This window comes from Callorhinus ursinus, unplaced genomic scaffold (assembly GCF_003265705.2).
Source record: "Callorhinus ursinus isolate GAN/ISIS: 27379988/994484 unplaced genomic scaffold, GSC_fseal_2.0 scaffold6, whole genome shotgun sequence".
NCBI lineage: Eukaryota > Metazoa > Chordata > Mammalia > Carnivora > Otariidae > Callorhinus > Callorhinus ursinus.
Genome location: NW_027397068.1, coordinates 48,591,741 through 48,606,569, shown reverse-complemented (window position 1 = coordinate 48,606,569; position 14,829 = coordinate 48,591,741). Strand labels below are relative to the sequence as shown.

Sequence of the window (14,829 nt, the reverse complement as noted above, 5' to 3'; positions counted from 1 at the left end):
AGGGGGGGAAATAGGAGGGGGAGACGAACCATGAGAGACAATGGACTGTGAAAAACAAACTGAGGGTTCTAGAGGAGAGGGGTGGGGGGATGGGTTAGCCTGGTGATGGGTATTAAAGAGGGCACCTTCTGCATGGAGCACTGGGTGTTATATGCAAATAATGAATCATGGAACACTACATCAAAAACTAATGATGTAATGTACGGTGATTAACATAATAAACTAAATAAATAAAATCCTTTCCTGTTGTGTTTTCTTCTAAATTAAAAAAAGACCAAAACCCCACCCACTTATCCCAGTAGACATTAACCTTTGAATGTATGAAGGTTGAGTTAAGAAGAATTGCAAGTACTCAGCTAAGATGTTGCCATCAGAGTTTATAGGTAACACGAAACTGAATGTTTTTTACTTAGAAACTAGCCTTTTCCTAGTTTCCAGCAAGTCCTGTCAGTTCTAGGTCTGCTGAACTATGGGCACCTGTGCTCCATTTCCTCTGAAAGCCTTATCCAAATCATCACTGTCTCTCTCTGGGGCCAAAGCAATAGCCTCCTAACCAACCCGTACCCTCTTTCTTGCTTCCCTCCAGCCCTTCTCAGATGGCAGTCGGGGCAGGGGACGGCTCTGTAAACACAAGTCAGACCATCCCCTTCATGTCTCGGGCCTTCCATAGCTCCTGTGCAATGGCCCAATGGACCCTGCATGGAAAGGCATCTGCCTCCCTTAACACAGGTACCCTCTTGCTCCCCCATGGTGCACCCACACCAGCCTCAAGCCCCTCTCCTGTCTCTGGTCTCTGTACCTGCTCCTCTCATCTCACCCCAACACAAACACTCTGGCTCATTCTCATCTCTCAACTCAAAGGTTACCTCTGAGGGGCAGCCTCTCCTGGCCAGGCCACCTCGCCTGAATTAGCACCTGCCCCTCATACCCTATCACTCCGTCGCCATCACTGTTTCTCTCCTAGTATCCTATAGTATAATCTGTAATAATCTCATTGATTGGTTCTCTTGCTTATTGCCTATCTCCCCAGCTAGACTCTGTGGTCAGTGGAAATAGGGACTGGTCTACCTTCCTCATTGCCCTATCCCTAGCTCCCAGGACAGCATCTGGCACATAGGGGTGCCCAGTAAACATGTGATGAATGAATCAATGAGTGAAATTAAAGGAATTAACATTATAAAGATATGATTCCTAGATGGTTATTAAACATATATTGTAGTTAATTATTTCTTTGTAACTTTATTCAAACAGAAAATGAACTTAAAATATACCCCAGTGATATCACTGAACTATACATAAATCATCATTAATATCACCTTCACGTTTTTTCATCAGTCCATAATTATAATCCATACACACTGTGGCCACTAGACCGGGGAGACTTTATTGGTCACCCAAGTCATGCAGTCCAAATCACCTTTTATATTGCACATAAGTATTTTCCTAAGAATCATATCTAATGTCAGACTGATGATAGACATGGCTAGTTGTCTACCCAATCAATCTATTTCCCCTCCCTAATAGACCTCTATTGTTTTTGGAACATAAACATGCCCAGATAACACTTCTCAGCCTGCCTTGCAGTCAGGTGAGTGCCATGAAACACAGTTCTGGCCAAAGAGACAGAAACTTCAATCTTCAGAGAAAGTTTTGCATTCTTGATAAAGATTCCACTAATTGCTCTGGGATGCTCCCCCTATTACCAACCTAGAATTTGAACATGGTGGCTTGAGCTTCAGCAGCCCCCACTTAGCCATGAGGAAAATAATGAAGAGAAGCACAGAGATCTTGCTCTGAATAGCCTCAAGACACTGAACCAAAACCAGCAACTGATGCTTACCTTCAAATTTCTTGGTGAGCAAACATGACTTCGTTTAAGCCACTGTTTTACAAGGTTTTCTGACACACTCTGCTACTTTAAAACCTGTAGTGAGTTTTTACTGACTACAAGATAAAGTCCAGACTTCTTCCAACTGAACCCAAGAGTTTTTGCAATCTTACCCAAGCCTTCTTCTGCCATCTCATCCCAACCCTTGGCCATGTCTTCCTAGATCCCCTTAACTACCTGCCCCCACCAACGCTCTCCAAACTTTCAATGAGTCCGAACATCTCACCTTTCCCTATTATATCACACATCTCCTGACTCCTGTATGTGCCACTCCTCTTCTTCTCTCCATGAGAACCAGAACCATCTTTTAAGAACCAGTTCAAGCATCCTTCCCTCCACAAGCCTTCCACATCCCTCTGAGGCAGTGTCTTTGCTTATTCTTCTGTGCCTTCCAGTGCCATTATAACACTGTGACTTGTGCTACAACGATCTTGTTATGTGCCTGTTCCCTCTGGTCTGTGAGACACAGGCCTGGTATCTCATTCATCTTTGCATCTTAATTAAACACCTAACACGCCGCTGGTTACCACACCCCTAAAAATCATTCACCAAATAAAGGAATGAATATCCTTCAGCCCATGGGTACTGTTTTGGAACAATTACATCTCACTGTGTCTCTCCACAAATAATTCATTTTTAAGCACCTACTATGTGCCAGACTCTATACTGAGCATTAAGGATAAAGCGCTGGACAAAGGAGACAAAATTTTGTCCCTGTGTAGATATTCCTCCATTGACAAATCAAGTGCAAATCAAATAAAGGGTATTTCAGGATCTCAACTCTGAGCAGTAATAAATCATGAAGGCAGAGATGATTATATACCCCAAGGTAGTAATGGAATGCAAAAAGTATCATTTAGAAAATAAAAGAGAAGTCTAAGTCTGCCTCATTAGAATGTTAAGAAGAAAATAAGCAATAATTCCTTTTCCACTATTTACGCTGGATCTAGTTACTACTAAGGAGTAGAAGAGAAAAACTAAGATGAAACAAATACTTCTACTTATACACTCAGATACATGTACAGTGATGTGTCTTACATGACTGTTACATTATAACAGTCAAAATTTGGAAACAATCTAAATACTCCTCAATAGGGGATCCATTAAGTAAAATATGGTAATTTCATTCTACGGAATATTACATAGCCATTAAAAGAATGAGGAAGCCCTATAGCTACTGCTGTAGAAAAAAACCCCTCCAAGATATATAACGAAAAGAGAGAGGAAGCCACAGAATAACACAGATTGCAGAAGGAAGGAAGGGAAAGAAGCAGAGGTGAAAACTGACACAAGAAAAAAAAACTGAATAGTACTGTATCTATGAAAGAAATTCAACTGGTAACTTCTTTCCCAAGGAAAAAACACCAGGCTCAGCTTTCATCCTTGATTCCTACAAAACTTTCAAGGAAAAAATAATGCCGATTGTATGTAACATCTTCCAGAGAAAAGAAATAAGGAAATATTTACAAGCTCATTTTATGTGGACAGTATGTTGACATCGAAATCTGACAAGAATTTTACAAGAAATAAATAAAACAAGAACAAGCCACTGCCTCCCATAAGCATAGGTGTAAAAATCATACACACAATATAAGCAAACTAAATCCTGTGGTCTATAAAAAGAATTAAACACCACAGCCAAGATTGGCTCCTCCCAGAAATGCACAGGCAACTTAATACTTGAAACCTATTAACAAAATTCAACATACTTACAGGGAAAAAAAAAGAAAAAGAAAAAACTCATATGGTCATCTCAAAAGATCCAGAAAAAAAAAATCATTTGATAAAAGTCAACATACATTCTTGGTAGGAAAAAACTCAACAAATTAGGAATACAAGGAACTTCCTTAACCTGATAAAAGATAGCTACAAGATCAAAGCAAATCAAAACAGAAAAATCCTACAGCAAACATAGCAATTCATAGTGAAATAGGAAAAGCCTAACCCATGTCCCACCCTCATTGCTGTGAATATAATAAACTACAAAAATATCTGCCATTAAATTGATAAACCAAATCAGAGAGAGCTGAGAAGTAACAGAGATGCTCTAACATAAATGGCTGATATGTATAAGGTAATGACCAAATAAATAGGTATTCCAAAAATGTTTGTTGCATTATTTAATTAAATATACTCTGGAGTTACAGTCATACTGCTCAGGAATAAGGGCAGTTCAATTTAAACTTGGCCCAGCAAATGAAATACAAAATTTGAAACAGGGCAATAGCAAATAGGTCGATTTATTTCTTGTGTATTTGTATTTGTTTTTACCTTATCTTGACCTTCTGCTCTTAGATACATGTAAGAATTTAATTCTGTATTCTTAGTTGCATGTTACTGCTGACTTATTTGTTTTCTTTGTAAGTTATTTTAAGTCAGTAGTGGATGTAACTCCTGAATAAATATGAAAAAAACAAATAAAAGGTGGTTAAAGCAGGACTCAGCTAACAAAGTCACCCTTTTTAAGGGCTCAAATTTTTTTATTGTGAAAAAAAATATCTAAATAACACCAAATCCTAAAACACATTGTTCTTTGCCATTTAAAAATAAAGTTATTTTTTATTTAAATTCAATTAGCTAACATATAGTACATCATTACTTTTCGATATAATGTCCAATGATTCATCATTTGCATGAAACACCCAGTGCTCATCACATCACGTGCCCTCCTTAATGCCCATCACCCGGTTACACCATCCCCCACCCACCTCCCCTTCTACAGCCCTCAGTTTGTTTCCCAGAGTCAAGAGTCTCTCATGGTTTGTCTCACTCTCTGATTTCTTCCCATTTAGTTTTCCCTCCCTTCCCCTATTGTCCTTGCACTATTTCTAATATTCCACATATGAGTGACACCATATGATAATTGTCTTTCTCTGATTGACTTATTTCACTCAAAGGCACTCAAAATGTAGATACCTAAATTATCGATAAGAATTACTCTTAGGCTTTACTCTGGTAGACATGATAGGGAAGAGTAGAGATTATTTGTGAACAAAAATTACTTTCTAAAGAAATATGACAGTTATGAACATGGGACACTTTCTGTATTAAGTCTTTGGAGGTTCTAGGTTATTTAAAGTATGATGAACCTGGGGTGCCTGGGTGGCTCAGTCAGTTAAACATTTGTCTTTGGCTCAGGGCATGATCCTGGGGTCCTGGGATTGAGCCCCGCCTGAGGCTCCCTGTTCAGTGGAGAGTCTGCTTCTCCCTCTGCCTCTGCCTCTTCCCCAGCTTGTGCATGTGTGCTCTTTCTCTCAATCACTCTCTCTCAAATAAATAAAATCTTTAAAAAAAAAAAGTATGATGAATCTTTCCCAGCAAGTTAAACTTTGTAGTCCACATTAATAAGAGATAAAGATGATAATGTTGCATTCCAACATCAGATTCTAAATTACAAAGAACAAAATTTTGTGCCCATTCACAGCTTAACCCTTAAAATGTCTTTTTTTTTCCCTAACATTAAGACGACTCGCAATGCATAAATGTAACAACTATGCTATGATATGAGCTTCTTTAGGGAAGGAGCTGTGTTAATTAACTGGCACAGGTTAGGCACTTGATAAAGAGTTGTCAAACGAATGAATCAGCATTCTATTCTAAAACAGAAACACCAAAACATGTTTGTTGCAAAATAAAAGTAGCTTAGAAAGGTAGTAACTACCAGTAGAAAATATTTCCAAATTGTCTGTTAAAGATAAACAGAACATCTGTTGATGGTATCCGGTTGAGAATTTACCATGATCCAGTCACTTTATATTTGTTATCTTATTTAATCCTTACCAAAGCTCTTTGAGGAAAATATGACTGGTATACTCATTTTACAGATGGGGAAACCAAGGTTTAGAGTTACATAACTTGCCTGAGACACATAGCTACTAAATGGTAAAGTAAGTATTTGACCTCAAACAGTCTCTCAGATTTACTCTTTTTTTTTTTTTAAAGATTTATTTATTTATTTATTTATTTGAAAGCGAGAGAGAATGAGAGAGAGAGAGAGAGAGCGCACATGAGACGGGGGAGGGTCAGAGGCAGAAGCAGACTCCCCGCCGAGCAGGGAGCCCGATGCGGGACTCGATCCCAGGACTCCAGGATCATGACCTGAGCCGAAGGTAGTCGCTTAACCAACTGAGCCACCCAGGCGCCCCAGATTTACTCTTTTAACCATTATGTGATCCCATCTTCAATTTTGTAAACCACTTTTCACTTACAGTATGTAGTCTTTGAAAGCCAGTAAGAAAAAGAAAAAAAAAAAAAAGCACTAGACAGACTCCTACTTCCGAAAAGGAGATATGAGAAATAATGAAATTGCTTACAATGGCACGTATTGGAGCCAAGATGGTGGTTCTTAATAAAACTGAGAAAGGCTGGATTGCTTTCCCACAGAAATTGTGGAAACACAGATGCTGCCCAATCTTAAAAATGTAAAACTGTTCATGTTTTTGATCTCTGGACCAAAGGAAAAACTACAAATTCCACTGTTTGGAACATTTAATGGAAGAGTTTTAAAGGAAACCATTATTATAATCATGGTACCCACCAGTGCTATGAGAGTCCAAGCTCTGTCAACATTTTCCTTATAAATTCACTATTAGGACTTTCTAACTCATCCAGCATTATGCAGCAAGACCTTAAAAATCTGAAATGTAAGACATCAAATGGTGAGTGATATTGTTCCAAGAATTAAGGAGGAAAATGGACATCATGTGATACAGACACAATAGAAAAATGTCTGGCTTATCCAGCATTTTAACAGGTATTAGCTGTCTTTTACTTTGTTTTTCTTGCTTTGGAAGAAAGTTTAGGGGAGAGGGTAGGTTGATCTGGAATGGAAGGTTGTATTGCAACCAACCATGAAAAAGTTTTTCAAAGTTTTTAGTATGGTACAAAGAGTTTGATAAACTCTTAAAAAACCTAGATGTTGTCTCCACTTTCCGAGTCTGCAGAAAGGCTTGAAATCTCATAAAGATAGATTACGTTTAAGAACTCTGGCACTTGATACATGTCTTTCTCTGACTGACTTATTTCACTCAGCATAACGCCCTCCAGTTCCATCCATGTCATTGCAAATGGCAAGATCTCATTCCTTTTGATGGCTGCATAATATTCCATTGTGTATATATACCACATCTTCTTTATCCATTCATCTGTCGATGGACTCCTTTTAGTCTCAACCATAAAAAGACTGAAAGAACAGTCATTTCTAATCCTGTCTAGTATATTCCAGCTAAATGGGAGCAAGAAGACATAGAATAAAAGGAACTATTCCGTCATTTCAGAACTTCAGCAAGTGTTGAGCTAAATTCCTTTCTCAATAAGGGTTAAAGCTGAAGGGACCTGATTTCTTGGAACATGCTTCTCTAATCTCTACACTCTATATCCCCTGCCACTATATTTTCTCATTTTCCTTCCTTGAGATGACTTGCCTTCAATATGAAATCAAGGGTGAAAAAAAATGTAGCAAATCATACCTTACAAAGGCAAGTGAAATAAATTTATTTAACAACTCATTCTGGAATTACAGTTCATGTCACCATTTATCATGCTTAAAAACCATAATAAATGGTTTGTAAAATCACATCAGATGGCTAAGGCAGAAGAGGGCCAATGAAACAATGCAATCCACTTAATTCTTTATGGCCAATCTACACAGTCACAAAATGTGGAAGAGACCAAGAAAGATTAGGCCCCTCACTAACACTGGGAAAAAAAACAAAACAAAACACAGTGCATTGCTCAAGGCCACCCTATTTGCCTGGAACCACACAAACATAACCATATGTGGCTTCCTTTGCTAATCTATCCAATTAGAGTTTTACCTTATGGATCCTGAAAAAGATACCGTCTACATGGAGTTTCAAATCCAAACTCCCTCTGCCTCCTAGGATTACTAAAACTCAGTTGATTGATTATTATAGTGTAAAATGACTTAGATTTATTTTCTGGTAGGGTCTGATATTCCCTACCAAAAGACTCAGCAGACTGTTTAAACCGACTCAGGATTTTTGCTTCTGGATTGATTTTACATAGTGAATTTTCACATCAAATATTCACTTAGTAAGTGAAGCCTTTTATTAATAGACCCATTTTAAATAAACTGTCCAATAAGTTTTGAAACTTTGAAAATTATGGCTCTTTCCACAATTATGCTTTAAATCTTATGAGTCACATAATTTTCCTATGTACATTTTTGGCTACGAGTACATCCTAATATTAAACAAAAACGATTGAAAAGTAAACGGATTCATGTGTCAGCATAATCTAAATATGGCAGGCATCGTCTTATAAGTAGAAATGGTGCTAAGATTCTGAAGTTAGAAGGTTTACTGTAAGTAAGAAGCCAAAAGTTCAGACATTCAACCAAAGTTGATCCAAACCTTTTAGGTTGGAAACATCACAAAAGTGGGCTTTTCCACAAAATGGCCTGTATTTCCTGTTTTTAGCTAAGCTGGAAGCGCAATAGGAACAATAGTTATTAAGACATGGCATTGCTTCTACTTTTGGTCTGAAAACACCAAGCAGATGCTATGAGCATGACGAATCAAAAGAAAAAAAGTTGAGTGGAGAGGTGTTCTGGGCTATGAAAAGGAGAGTTAACGGGGACAGAATTTCCTAACTTGAGCACCAGTTAACCATAGCTTGGACGCCCAGTGTGTTATGACTCACTAGCAACTTGCTCCAAAATAACACAAGAACATCTTGGGCTAAATCATTACTGGAGTATATTGTTAATAATATTTCCAGAAAAAAAATTAAGGAGAAACATGATGGCACTCACATAAATTCCTTTTTACAGAATAATCTGGAAATGAGATAGCATAAGCAACCTGCTAGACAGATAGTCTGATAATGTTATTCACCACATGCTCTTAGAAATTTGGGGCAAAAATCACAGCTCCCATCAACAGGTTGATAATAGCTCTTCACAGGAAAAGCGTGGAATTGTTAAAGACAGAACACAAGCTGAATTTTCAAAAGCAAAGTCTCCAAAGTCTTATGGATTGTGAATATGGAGCTATATTTTGCATCTTCCAAAAGGCCACATACTGCTGTTGTCTCAAACTTACTTTAAAGCTAAAGCTTCCTAACTGATAAACTCAAACCACTAACATTCAACCATTTAGTTAATACAATTATAAGACCTGTACATTATTGATTGTGCATCCTCAATTAAGAAAGCAAATTTGGGAGCTATTGCTGTCTTGGACTTGATCGCTCCATAATAAACAGCAGCAGGTAAAGTTGGACAAGTCACCTAGTAATACAATCTCTAAATATCCTCTTCTCTAACCTGGAAATATGACTGACCCCCTAATAAATCAATCCCCAAAGCTGAAGGACAAAACTCTATAATAATAAAAAACAGGAGAAAAAGAAAACAAGTGTTTAGGATTTGCAGCCAGGACCAGAGAGCCTTAATAGGAGAATATATTGACACTAACCTATAAAGGAAGTTTGTAAGGCCTTGCAGAGAGAAAAGTAAGAAAACAATGAAATGAGGGCGCCTGGGTGGCTCAGATGGTTAAGCATCTGCCTTCGGCTCAGGTCATGATCCCAGAGTCCTGGGATCGAGTCCCGCATCGGGCTCCCTGCTCCTTGGGAGCCTGTTTCTCCCTCTGCTTCTCTCTCTCTCTCTCCCTCTGTCTCTCATGAATAAATAAAGAAAATCTTTAAAAAAAAAAAAGAAAACAATGAAATGAGACAGCTCAACTGAGACACAGGTCTAGGGGTCACCAGCCTCCTCATCCATCCTTCTGTGAAAATCTGTCATTCCTCGCACAAGGAGCAAGCCATGCCTGATGGTCAGGGCAGTGTCCTCAGGGTTCAGGGTCTGGTGGTGCAGTGACTCACCAAGGTCAAAACGAAGAGCAGAGGATGCACTGCTCAAAACTCGCCCCAGGGCAAGTTCTCCACTAAGATCAGGGTATGAAGCCAAGCAGGGCAAGAGTCAGTAAATTCTAGAAGAGGCAGCTATGCTAGAGTCACAGGCAGAAAGATGCTGAGAGGGCCTAGACCTTTGGAGGGAGTAAGGATGACAGGCCAAGCACGTGCTTTTGGTGGGTATGGTCAAATGAGGACCTGCCCCACCATCTGGGGCAAAAATCCTGCACTGGCAGGTGCTGCTTTCTTCTCTCCTGTGTTCTATTTTGGCAATCTCCATTTTGCCACAGTTCCTGTCTCTCCCCTTTGTTTGCATCCCTGGTACTTCATATGTGTGCTATGTGTCTCCAGGAGTTTATACTCTGGGTCTAACTAATACTTCACATGAAAGCAGATTAATCAAGGGCACACACAGTATGTTTATTATTCATTTTTACGACCGGGGTTAATAATTTAGTAATTGTAGTGAATGGCTAAAAAAAGAGAGAGAAAGGAATAATGGGTCCCTTGTTTGGTGGCAGCCAGGCTTCCTTCCTGGAGCTGTGCCACTGGCGGGCAGGTTCTGAAACAGGCATGAGTTCCGCTGTGGGACCACATTCAGTTGATGGTAAAGCCTGGAAGAGCGTTACTGGACTTTAATCTAGTAGACTATGTGTATTTGTTTGTTCAACTTTGATCCCATGACAAAAAAAAAAAAAAAAAAAAGACTGTGTGTGATTTCTTGAGAAGGACTTGCCTGGCTGACGTAATCTGAACAAAAAGGAAACTCAAACTACACAGAAGCAAAACAAATACATACAGAGGGGCGCTCCTCATTTAAAAATGACATGACAATGAAACCCTTACAGTCAGTTATGTACTGGGGCAAAGACCATGTCTCATTCGTTTTCTATGTCCCAGCATTGAAGAGTAGTGTCTGGCATATGGCAGGCATTCTATAATCACTCCGTGAACTGAACTGAACTGCACTGCTTCATATCCCCACCGTTGGTCTCCTTTCATCCATCCAGTTAACAAGCTGTACTTGACCTCAGCTCAGCCATCACTTCCTCAAAAAGACCTGCCCAGACCTCCCCGACGTGATAAATCCCCCCTAATAACACTAGCATGCACGCTCCTTCAAAAGCAACTATCAGCTGTAATTGTACATTTACTTGCGAAGCTCTTTGATATAAACAATACAAGCCATAAACAATAAATTCCAAAGAGGCAAGGACTGTGCCTTTTTGTTTTTCGCTCATGCAGTAAATGTTGTTTTGGTTGGCACTCAGCAAATATTTGTTAAAGTAGTGGACCAAGAACTCATAATTTTCATGGTTTCCTCTCATTCTAATAATACTCACAAGACCTCAAATAATATGCAATAAATTATGCAACACACACTCAAATAACAGTCAGAGCTGGGAAAGCAAGTTTGCAATACAGGCCATCCAGTGAGGAAGAATTTAAATAAGGCAAAGGGAAAATGCAAATATCTTTTATTATAGCTAGAAGTGAAGTCTCTATTCTGGAATGTACCATTAAATTGCTTATGGAGAAACGTTTACTCTTTTATAGGCACCTCAGTTGTCTCATTTTTTTAAAGCATAATCCATTAAATTGAACCACTAAAGGTCAAAAACTCTCAAATATTGCCCATTTCATATGGCCTAATCTAGCAGACAATATATATTTGCTTACATAATTTAGTTTAGCCATATGTAAGCAGTTTTTCCATGAAATTGTTCTCTGCACCTCGGGAGTAAAAAAAAAAAAAAGGGTAATACTCTGTTGATTCAAAGTACAATACTGAAGAATATGAGACATGGTAAATGACAAGGTTATTTCCTAGTTGAAGACAAAGAAGGAGCAGAAACGGAAATTTAGCCATATTTAATCTAATATCTGAACATTTACAATAAACCAATATATCCAATTATTCCAGCCCACAACTTAATAAGTAAAATTCCAGGAGAATAATTAAGAGGCAAGAAAAGAACATCAAAGAGGGCTATTGCTTCAGTTGGACCATATTTATGCAGCAACCCTTGTGTGTCAGCATACTCCGAACAAAAGATTTGGCAGTGAAAGACAGATATAGTCCCTGCCCTCAGGAACTTAGAATCAGTGCAAGAGGCCTCAACATCACTCAGCATCAGGGAAATGCAAATGAAAACTACAACAAGACATCACCTTACTCCGGTCAGAAGGGCTAAAATTAAAGAGATAAGGAATAACAAACGTTGATGAGGATGTGGAGAAAGAAGAACTCTCATGCACTCTTGGTAAGAATGTAAATTAGTGCAGCCACTATGGAAAACAGTATGGAGGTTCCTCAAAAAGTAAAATAAAATAGAAATACCATATGATCTAATAATTCTCCTGCTGGGTATTTACCCAAAGAAAACAAAACCTTAATTCAAAAAGATATATGCACCCCTATGGTTATTTAGCATTATATTCACAACAGCCAAATTATGGAAGCAACCTAGGTGTCCATCAACAGATGAATGGATAAGGAAGATGTGGTAGATATATACAGTGGAATACTGCTCAGCCGTAAAAAAGGATGAGATTGCACCATCTGGGACAACATGGATGGACCTAGAGGGCATTCTGCTAAATGAAACAAGTCAAGATGGAGAAAGACAAATACCATATGATTTCATTCATATGTGGTATCTGAAAACAGCAAATGAGTAAACAAACAAAAAGTAGAATCAGACCTATAAATGCAGAGAACAAACCGATGGGTTGCCAGAGAGGAGGGTGGTGAAGGGTTGGGCAAAATGGGTGAAGGGGAGTGGAAGATACAGGCTTCCAATTATGGACTGAGTGAGTCACGAGAACAAGGGGCACAGCACAAGGAATAGTCTATGGTATTGCAATCGCATCGTATGGTGACAGATGCAGCCACACTTGGGATGAGCACAGCATTAACATGTAGACTTGTCAAATCTGCACTGTGCACATGAAACTCATGGAACATTGTGTGTCAACTATACTCAAATTTTAAAAGTCATTTAAAAAACCATGAAAGAAGCCTCAGTGTGTGTCTCACACACCTCACAGCTCCTCAAGCTTCCCCTCATCCCCTGAGCTAAATTCCTGGCCTCGGGCAGGTCCACATGGATGGTCTCCTTCCCCTGTAGGGAATCACTTCTCTTCATGTAGCCAGAATTTGGGGCAGGGGAGACAAGGCTATTGCACCAAGTCAGGTTTCAGCAAATATTTTTAGGATAAATTAAAGAATAAATTAATTAATCACCCAATTGATATGAGAGGGAGATCTGTACAGTGGAAGCTGGGTGAGAGCATCTGTGGTTTGCTTTCAACAGAGGTCAGGTTCTTCTGGCTTGGCTCTGATCTTCTAAGCTTTTGAGTATATTTCTTGATGGCTCTTCTATCACCTGAGATAAAGAAGACATTTTTATGGCTGACTTAATGCCAACCTTACCCAAAAGTAAACGTTTGATTTTTCTTCTTAAACCATGTAATAGGTGCAGCAGATACCCCTGGCTCTTAGAAGGTAGAAGAATCTCAGTTCTGGGGCTGTGTGACCTGGGGAAAATTACAAAACCTCTCTGTGCCCATTTTTTAATCTGTAAAATATTGATAATCTTATAGAAATTTTCTGAGAATTAAATGAGAAAACACATGTAAAGCATTTGGCACAGGATCTGGCTTATAGTAAGCACTCAGGCAGTGTTGCCAGTACGATTAATACTATCATGTTTATTGTAGTATTATTACTCCTCTTCCCATCTATTTTTTATTGGGGAAATCAAAGTCCTGGTTAGATTGAAGAGCTCTGGTAAGAAGCTCAAAAAAAGACTTGGTAATTTCATTTAATCATTCCACAAATATTTATTCAGTTTCTGCAAGTATCTAGGTTGACCAGTTCCTAAGGGTCAGATGGGCAACTTACTAAGGGCTTGGAAGGGAGAGGGTGGAATTGAGAAAGAGTAAGTGAAGCATAAGTTAATGGGACCAAACTAAGGTCCAAACCTGTATGCAATTAGCATAAATAAAAGAGATCAGGTACAGAAGTGAATGTCTGGGTCATTGGGCAGTGTTAAGCCTTACAAAATTATATTAACCTTTAACAAGAGGAGAGCCTAAGTTTGGAGAACTTTCTTACCCATGACTGGACCCTACTTAACTTAAAATGTGAAAAAAATTTCCCCATCTTAAATGAGCATAAATCTCATCAGAGATGGTTTGTTGGGTTACTGGTCATAATAAAAACCAAGAGTCAGAGCATGGTTACCTTGACAAGAACTATCATTCAAAAATGAACTGGAAGTCTATTCAGAAATGGAAGTCTACACTGAGCTAAGGATGAAAATACAGCCTAGTGAAGAATGGTAAGGATAATTTCTGAATGTGTTGAGCAATAAGATGGGAAAGTAAAAGCAGCTCCTCAGACTCAAGACTTAAATCCTAGGTTGCTCGGAGCTGGTCTTCAAGAGCCTGAAGTCAGCAGTGGGGAAGCAGCAGTGACTTATCTGAAAGTCCCCAAGTCCTTTACAGGGTCATTATTTGCTGACTGCTTTCCACTAACTACATTATCTGGTTTCCACCAGATAGACCAGAGTATCCTGCTAGAAGTACACAAGACACAGGAAATGCATAGTCTCTAAAGGTCTTGTGAATTCTTTTGTTTGTTTGTTTTTAACCAGGCCAGAAATGAGGTGGAGGGGCAGGAAGATGCCTTGTGACCTGTCAGAACTGTGAAGGCTATTTGCAAGCTAACACTTAGCCTGTCATACTTGCACAGATGCTGGAAGAAGAAAGGACATACCTGGGTCAGAGAAAACTGACTTTATTACTCCCAGCCGTAGTGGTACCAGAGTATTAGCAGCTTCCTGCACTGGATCCCAGAATGCCAAATTAACATACAGCAACACAAAAAGGGTCAGGTGGTACCTGTATGTTGAATGAGCATTTTAGGAGAAGCACCCTGAGCTTAGGGAAACTGAATCTTTTACACTTGTCAGTAAGCATGCCTACCCTTTGCTCTGGATGGAGTCATTATCTCCATTTTCCAAGGCTGTTCACTGTATAAACATTCTTGAAATGAT

At 39.0% G+C, this 14,829-nt stretch overlaps 1 protein-coding gene and 1 long non-coding RNA gene across 2 annotated transcripts in view; one reads left to right on the top strand and one right to left on the bottom strand.

Annotated features, from left to right (window-relative positions):
* Window positions 1-14,829, top strand: part of VNN1 (vanin 1) — a 725,633-nt gene that overhangs the window by 640,757 nt on the left and 70,047 nt on the right. The gene's annotated exons all lie outside the window — the stretch shown is intronic.
* Window positions 1-14,829, bottom strand: part of LOC112818459 (uncharacterized) — a 219,506-nt gene that overhangs the window by 178,827 nt on the left and 25,850 nt on the right. The window lies entirely within an intron of this gene.